The following is a 6,536-nucleotide window of genomic DNA, read 5'->3' on the forward strand; positions in this document are numbered from 1 at the left end:
TATTATCGAAAGCCGATTTTGGCCGGCTTCAACTTCAAGGGGGCGTGTTGGAAGGGTACAGAAGGCTGGATGGGGCGTGGTTACGAGTTGGCTGGCTTCGCCCAATAATGGAAAAAAGAACGCCGGCCCTGATGAGCATTTGGCCGACTTTACTTGATCCCTTTTTGTTAATGATCAAGCCTCAAAAATGTGCCCAAACTGACTAGATGACCACCGGAGGGAATTGGGGATGACCTCCCCTGACTCCCCCAGTGGTCACCAACCCCCCTCCCACCAAAAAAAAAATTTAAAAACTTTTGCCAGCCTCAAATGTCATACCCAGCTCCATCACAGCACTATGCAGGTCCCTGGAGCAGTTTTTAGTGGGTGCAGTGCACTTCAGGCAGGCGGACCCAGGCCCACCCCCCCTACCTGTTACACTTGTGGTGGTAAATGGGAGCCTTCCAAACCCCTCCCAAACCCACATGTAGGTGCCCCCCTTCATCCCTAAGGGCTATGGTAGTGGTGTACAGTTGTCAGTAGTGGGTTTTTTTTTTGGGGGGGGGGGGGTTGGGGAGCTCAGCACACAAGATAAGGGAGGTATGCATCTGGGAGCAATTTCTGAAGTCCACTGCAGTGCCCCCTAGGGTGCCCGGTTGGTGTCCTGGCATGTGAGGGGGACCAGTGCACTACAAATGCTGGCTCCTCCCATGACCAAATGCCTTGGATTTGGCTGGGTTTGAGATGGCCGCCATTAGTTTCCATTATTGCTGAAAACCAATGCCGGCCATCTCTAAAGCCGGCCCAAATGTTGAGATTTGGCCGGCTCCAACCGTATTATCGAAACGAAAGATGGCCAGCCATCTTGTTTCGATAATACGGTCGGGACGCCTCTTTACAGGGCCGGTCTTGAAGATGGCCGGCCCCGTTCGATTATGCCCCTCCATGCCTCTTAGGTGCTGTGCCTTGCCCGATAGTACCAGGTGGTCTGTAAGAATTTTTAGCAGTACTCTCCATATAAGAAGTAATAAAACAGCATTTAGATATAGACACCTAGAGAGCACCTTTTAGAAAACAATTCTATAAAGGTATGTGGGTACCTACTTTTCTTTAACAAGTCAAATACATGCCTATATTTTAGTTACAAGCACACACACCAGCTATGGAGATGGTTTAGATGCTCACACCTAAATGCATAACTTATAGTATTCCGTGAGTTATGTGCTTAAATGTGTGACTTCACCCATATAACCAGCCACCTTCCATTTACGTGCTATAGGAGATAGATATATGTTGATTTATGTTTAAATCTTTTGTATTAATAGTAACAGAGTTTGTACAAATTATGCAAGGAAAAGAGACCAGTACAAATTGTCAATGTTATAACTCAAGTCACCATACAAATTTTTACATTTTATTCCCCCCCCCCCCCCCCCTCCTACCTCCCTCCCCTTACCCATCCCTCCTCCTAAGTATATTAAAGAAAACCATCCTTGTAGAATGCAACAATATGTATGATATGCTGTTCAGGGTATCTGGTAGTAAGAAAGTCTCAGCAGATCAACCCAACAATCCTTTCTCATGAGGCATTGACTTAATGACATGACCTACTGCAAAGGGCCTTGTTTCTTATAACCCTTCATCTAATACCCACCGCCTCTTATAGGAGTCTTACAGCTTATTAATGAAATCAACAAACTCAAGGAATAAATCAGACTCCACAATGTCAGTTGTCAGCGGTTCTCACCTCAGAGTTAACCCCATGCCTACCCCCCCCCCCCCCATCTAACATTTCACTCCACACTCCACATTCATCCCCTCTCAGCCCAGCTCATTCAACACCTGACCTTCTAGCTCTGGGAGCTACTACATTCAATATGCTGTCCACGTTTTAATAAAGTGCTTCCTCCTTTTCGGAGTAAATCGGGCGCCCTGGCCTCCCATATCATGAGCGCGTGCAACTTATTCCTCCAGTACCAGTAGGAGGGCGGTATGTCCATTAACCCAATGATTCAATATGCATTTCTTCCCCCAGAATGCAGGACTTACTCAGGAACAACTTATCTTCTCTTTGTTCCCACCGCCCACACTGTTGGCGAGCTAAACATGACCGTTCAAATGGAAACTGTATCCTACAACCCAAGATCTCCGATACAAACCGGGCGAGAGCCGTCCCGAAACCCCGAATGAGCTGACACTGCCGATCCCATGCACCAGAGAAGGCATGCCCATTCAACACTTCCGGCATCTATCAGCCTCCACTATCCCTGCATGCCATGCTTGCTTACCCGAGAAGTGTGCCCTGTGAATTGACCTAAAATGACACTCCTGCAGTTCCGCATTATGCACCACCCGTCATCCCTTTTAGTGCAGTCATCACCTTCTCGATAGCAAATGAACCCCCCAGCTCTTGCTCCCATCTCCCCACTACCTCACCAATAAATATGTTGATTTATTAGAGCAGCGTTTCAAAGCCACTTACTCAGCATTTATGTGTGTATGTGCATATATACATGGGTAAACACCAGTATTTTATAACCTTCATACTGTACATTTATTGGGCCTAAGTGTAGGTACCCTTTTATAGCACTGCCTCCATAGTGCTGCTAAATTCACAGATAGCACACTTTTCAGTCATCAAGCAAGACTGAGTCATGCACTCAAGTTCATGACACTATGGCTGTGCTCTCTAAGAGCTCAGAGCCTAGTTTAAAGTTCTGACCATGTGCAGCCCTTCCATGTAAAGTGAGCTCCTTGGTCTCAGTTTTTGTTTCTTCTACTTTGACAAGCTTCTTTATTTTTACTTAGGTTTTGGTTTACTATAACATTCTTTAATGTTGTCATCTTTTGAAGGGTCCAAGAAAGCACAGAGGCAGACGGTCTGCGATCGCCAAGATGGAAAACAAACGGAGCAGATCGTAAGCAAACAAAACAAGATTTATTAATATAACCCAATTACAGTATATGTATACACGCACAAAACAGCCGACACAGGCCGTGTTTCGCCAACAGGGCTGCTTCAGGGGCTACACAGTAATCCTTACTGTCAAGTATAATAGATATGTGTCAATATAAAGAAGATCATCTTGATTCAAAAAACAGCTGGATCCGAGATGCCACAAAGCAGAATGATGACTTAGAGTCAATCCGACAGTCACGTATCTCTGTGTCGGGCTGTTTTGTGCGTGTATACATATACTGTAATTGGGTTATATTAATAAATCTTGTTTTGTTTTGCCTACGATCTGCTCCGTTTGTCATCTTTGAAGTACAGTAACTATATTTTCTGCTTTAAGAATGCCCTCGTTGTTTGGGAACTTTCCATCTGGAAGGACATACCCAATTTTGCCTTCTTTTTAAGGATCCCAGTCATTACTTCAATAATTGCATTTTTCGCCAGATTATGTCTGCAATCCTCATAAGAATAACAGGACCTGAACATCATCATTCCATTTAAACCATATTTGAGACTTCTGTCTACAGTGTTAGTATATTAGACTAAGTAGTGATGAGCCACTTAAAGCAGACACCTCCCATCTGTGTAGAAGCTTCCCTTGCACAGAATAACATGCATGCGAGTTCCAACAGGGGAGGGAGGAGCCCACCACTTATTGTAATCTTTGGAAATTATTCCAGGAACCTTGTTTCTAGGGGGTCTGCAGATAGAGACACAGGGAAGAAGGGGAGGGGAGTAATGAAAACCAGGAGTGGGCTGCAGCTCAGCTCTGCATTGTTGTTGCTGATGTTGCTGGTATTGTCCCTTGCATAGTCAATTATATCATGCCATGTGCATTTTCTACCCAATAGGCTTTCTCATGAGCAACAAAGCCTTTAGTCTGAACCCACCAACTGCCTTGATTGTGCAACATCATCCTTCTGCACAGAATTATGCACGTACACTCACTCGCTGCAAGCTTCCACTGCATTTTCATGGGACAAAGCCATTCCATCCTCTTCTGCACAACCGCACCAGCATACCCATTCTGTGGAGATAATAAACATGATGCAGCATTTTGCAATTCGTATCTTTGTATCTTAGCAAGTCACTTCACTGCACTTTACTGTTGATCATATGTAAAAAATTTGATAAGTGCCTTATAATCTTTAATTAGTGCTCTTGATTTAAGTTCCTTTTTCGTATGTTCTTGAGTGTGCTCTGTGAGGTGAACTAAGTTCCAACTAGCGCTGTATGAAATGTAACTTTGTAACAGTGAGGAATTGTTTTGAACGCAATAAATTTGTGTATCTATGATTTACTGTTTTGGCTCACTTCCATTTTATTCTGATACTTCACAAGGAACATTTTACAAAAAAAGAAACAAATATAACATAGCATTGCATTTTAATATCCTGCCCTCCATTTATAATCCTTGTCATATAAGTAATTTATTGAATAATTGTATCAATCAATAAATAAATTGGGTCGCTCTGACTTCTTAAATAACGTGATGTGGTAGCCACGCTAGTCCACTTTTAAAGGTAATAAATAGAAATAAAACAAAAATAGAAAAGAAAATAAGATGATACCATTTTATTGAACTAACAATACATTTTTTGAATAGCTTTTGAAGGTAACCTTTCTTCTTCAGATCGGAAATAAGCAAATGTTGATAAATATCAGTATATATAAGTGAAACACAAAAGCATTCCAATGACAGTGTCACAGCAAGAGGGTGGGGTGGGTTAGGTGAGAAAAAGGGGGAGCTGGGTGGATGAGAGGCAGGGAGAGAGAGATTTAGATAAAAAGGGTCTGACATTCCTGGACTGTCTTAAAGTTTCCTTTTAGTATTCTTACCATAAAATCATTGATGCAGTGTTCTGGTTTTGTAAAATACTGTCCCACAGAGGTGACATCCTGGTTAGCATTGGTATTTTGCATCTTTAGCATATGGCTTGTTTCTCCCTTCTTCACACTTTTTACATTGAACGATATATACTACATTTGAAGATGAGCATGTGAAGGATTCCTTTATGTTGAATATTTTCCTTTGTGAATGTACCAACATAAGGAGGAACTAACCTACTCTCAGCACTAGTTATTTTCAATCTGTAGTTGCCATGTCTCTGATCCCACCTAAATCTTACCGTACCTTGGAGAAGTCAAGTATACTTTTTTTTTTTTATTATATTGCCCTTACTAGGAAGAGGAATGCAGCAAATGCATTGTTTTTCTCCATATCCCAAATAACTTCTATTTTAATCATCAAAAACACATTTTATATATATATTTTACTATCAAGAAGGATCTTATGCACCGATGGGTGCTGGAGGGGCAGTGAGCAGTAGAGCTGTCCAGAAATTGAATCGATTTTCAATTCATTGGACGAATCAATTCGTTTTGCAAAACATCCGGGAGTCCCAATTCGGGATTTCCCCACCTCCCTCCCTCTCACCCGTTGTCTCCAAGCCACTGCTTTCCTCCCTTCCACTGTCACCCAAGCCGTTGTCGCAGAAGCAGTCTCTGTATTGGCGCGCAGCTGGTACAGAAACTGACATCAGGGGGCGGGACCGGCAGTCAAGCCAAGCAAGGAGGTTTAATAGACTGGAAGTGAACGTGAGCCTGTCATCAAGTCCACTGTAAGCAAGTAAGCCAATTTAGTTAATCTGTCCACACCCCCGCACAGCCGTCATTGCCATATGCTCAAACAAGCAAACCTATGAGCTGCTGCGTCCACATTGTCGTTGGTCCACCACACTCCACTCCACATCTGTAAGTCTAAAGCTGTTTCAGATACACAAATGGATTCTTCTGTTTTTTGAACATGTTTCACAAATTATTGTATCTGGTAGAAAGCGCAACAGCAATTATAACCTCTGTAGGTTATGCCCATTTTTCTTCACTGTCACGGTTCTTCTATATAATACAGAATGGCCAGATTTCAGTGAGGATATCCTGTTTCCTAATGGGTTCATCTTCTTAAATGTTGTAGTCTGCCTTGAGAAGCTGATGTTATAAAGATGATAGAATATATTGAAATTAAATGGAAGTAGAATTAAACTCTCCTTTCATTGGAGCACATGGAATCACATCGTCATCTGTTTTGTAGAAGTTTACCTTTAGATACATAAATGGATTATTCTGTTTTTGAACATGTTTCAGGTGGCTCTCCGACCTTTCCCCAAGTGCCCCTCCTAAGACTCGGTGGCTCACTATTTCAATCTAGTTAAACTGAATCGAACAACCAAATTTTTTTAAAGAATGGAATCATATATAAATGCTATTAGTAGTAGAAGTAGTATCGCATCGAAATTTTTAGCTGAATCGGGACAGCTCTAGTGAACAGCTTTTGCTGTTCTATAATTGATCTTTCCTGTAACTGTGATAGTTCCTTTCAGTGTTTTACCCTAGTTTTTTCCCATAGTCCCAGCCCACCTCCAACCATGACTTTCTTCCACAGATCTTACACCTGTTTATATAAGGGCAGGCAGTCCCATAGCAGCCGACTGTTGTAACTAATGGTATTGATATGACCACGGCGCTAAGCCCCAGCCTACATGTCTGAGTTAATAGATTTACCACCAGAAACGCCAAAAGATTATCCCGAACCTTCCTTATT

The sequence above is a fragment of the Microcaecilia unicolor genome, chromosome 14, assembly GCF_901765095.1.
Source record: "Microcaecilia unicolor chromosome 14, aMicUni1.1, whole genome shotgun sequence".
Classification (NCBI taxonomy): domain Eukaryota; kingdom Metazoa; phylum Chordata; class Amphibia; order Gymnophiona; family Siphonopidae; genus Microcaecilia; species Microcaecilia unicolor.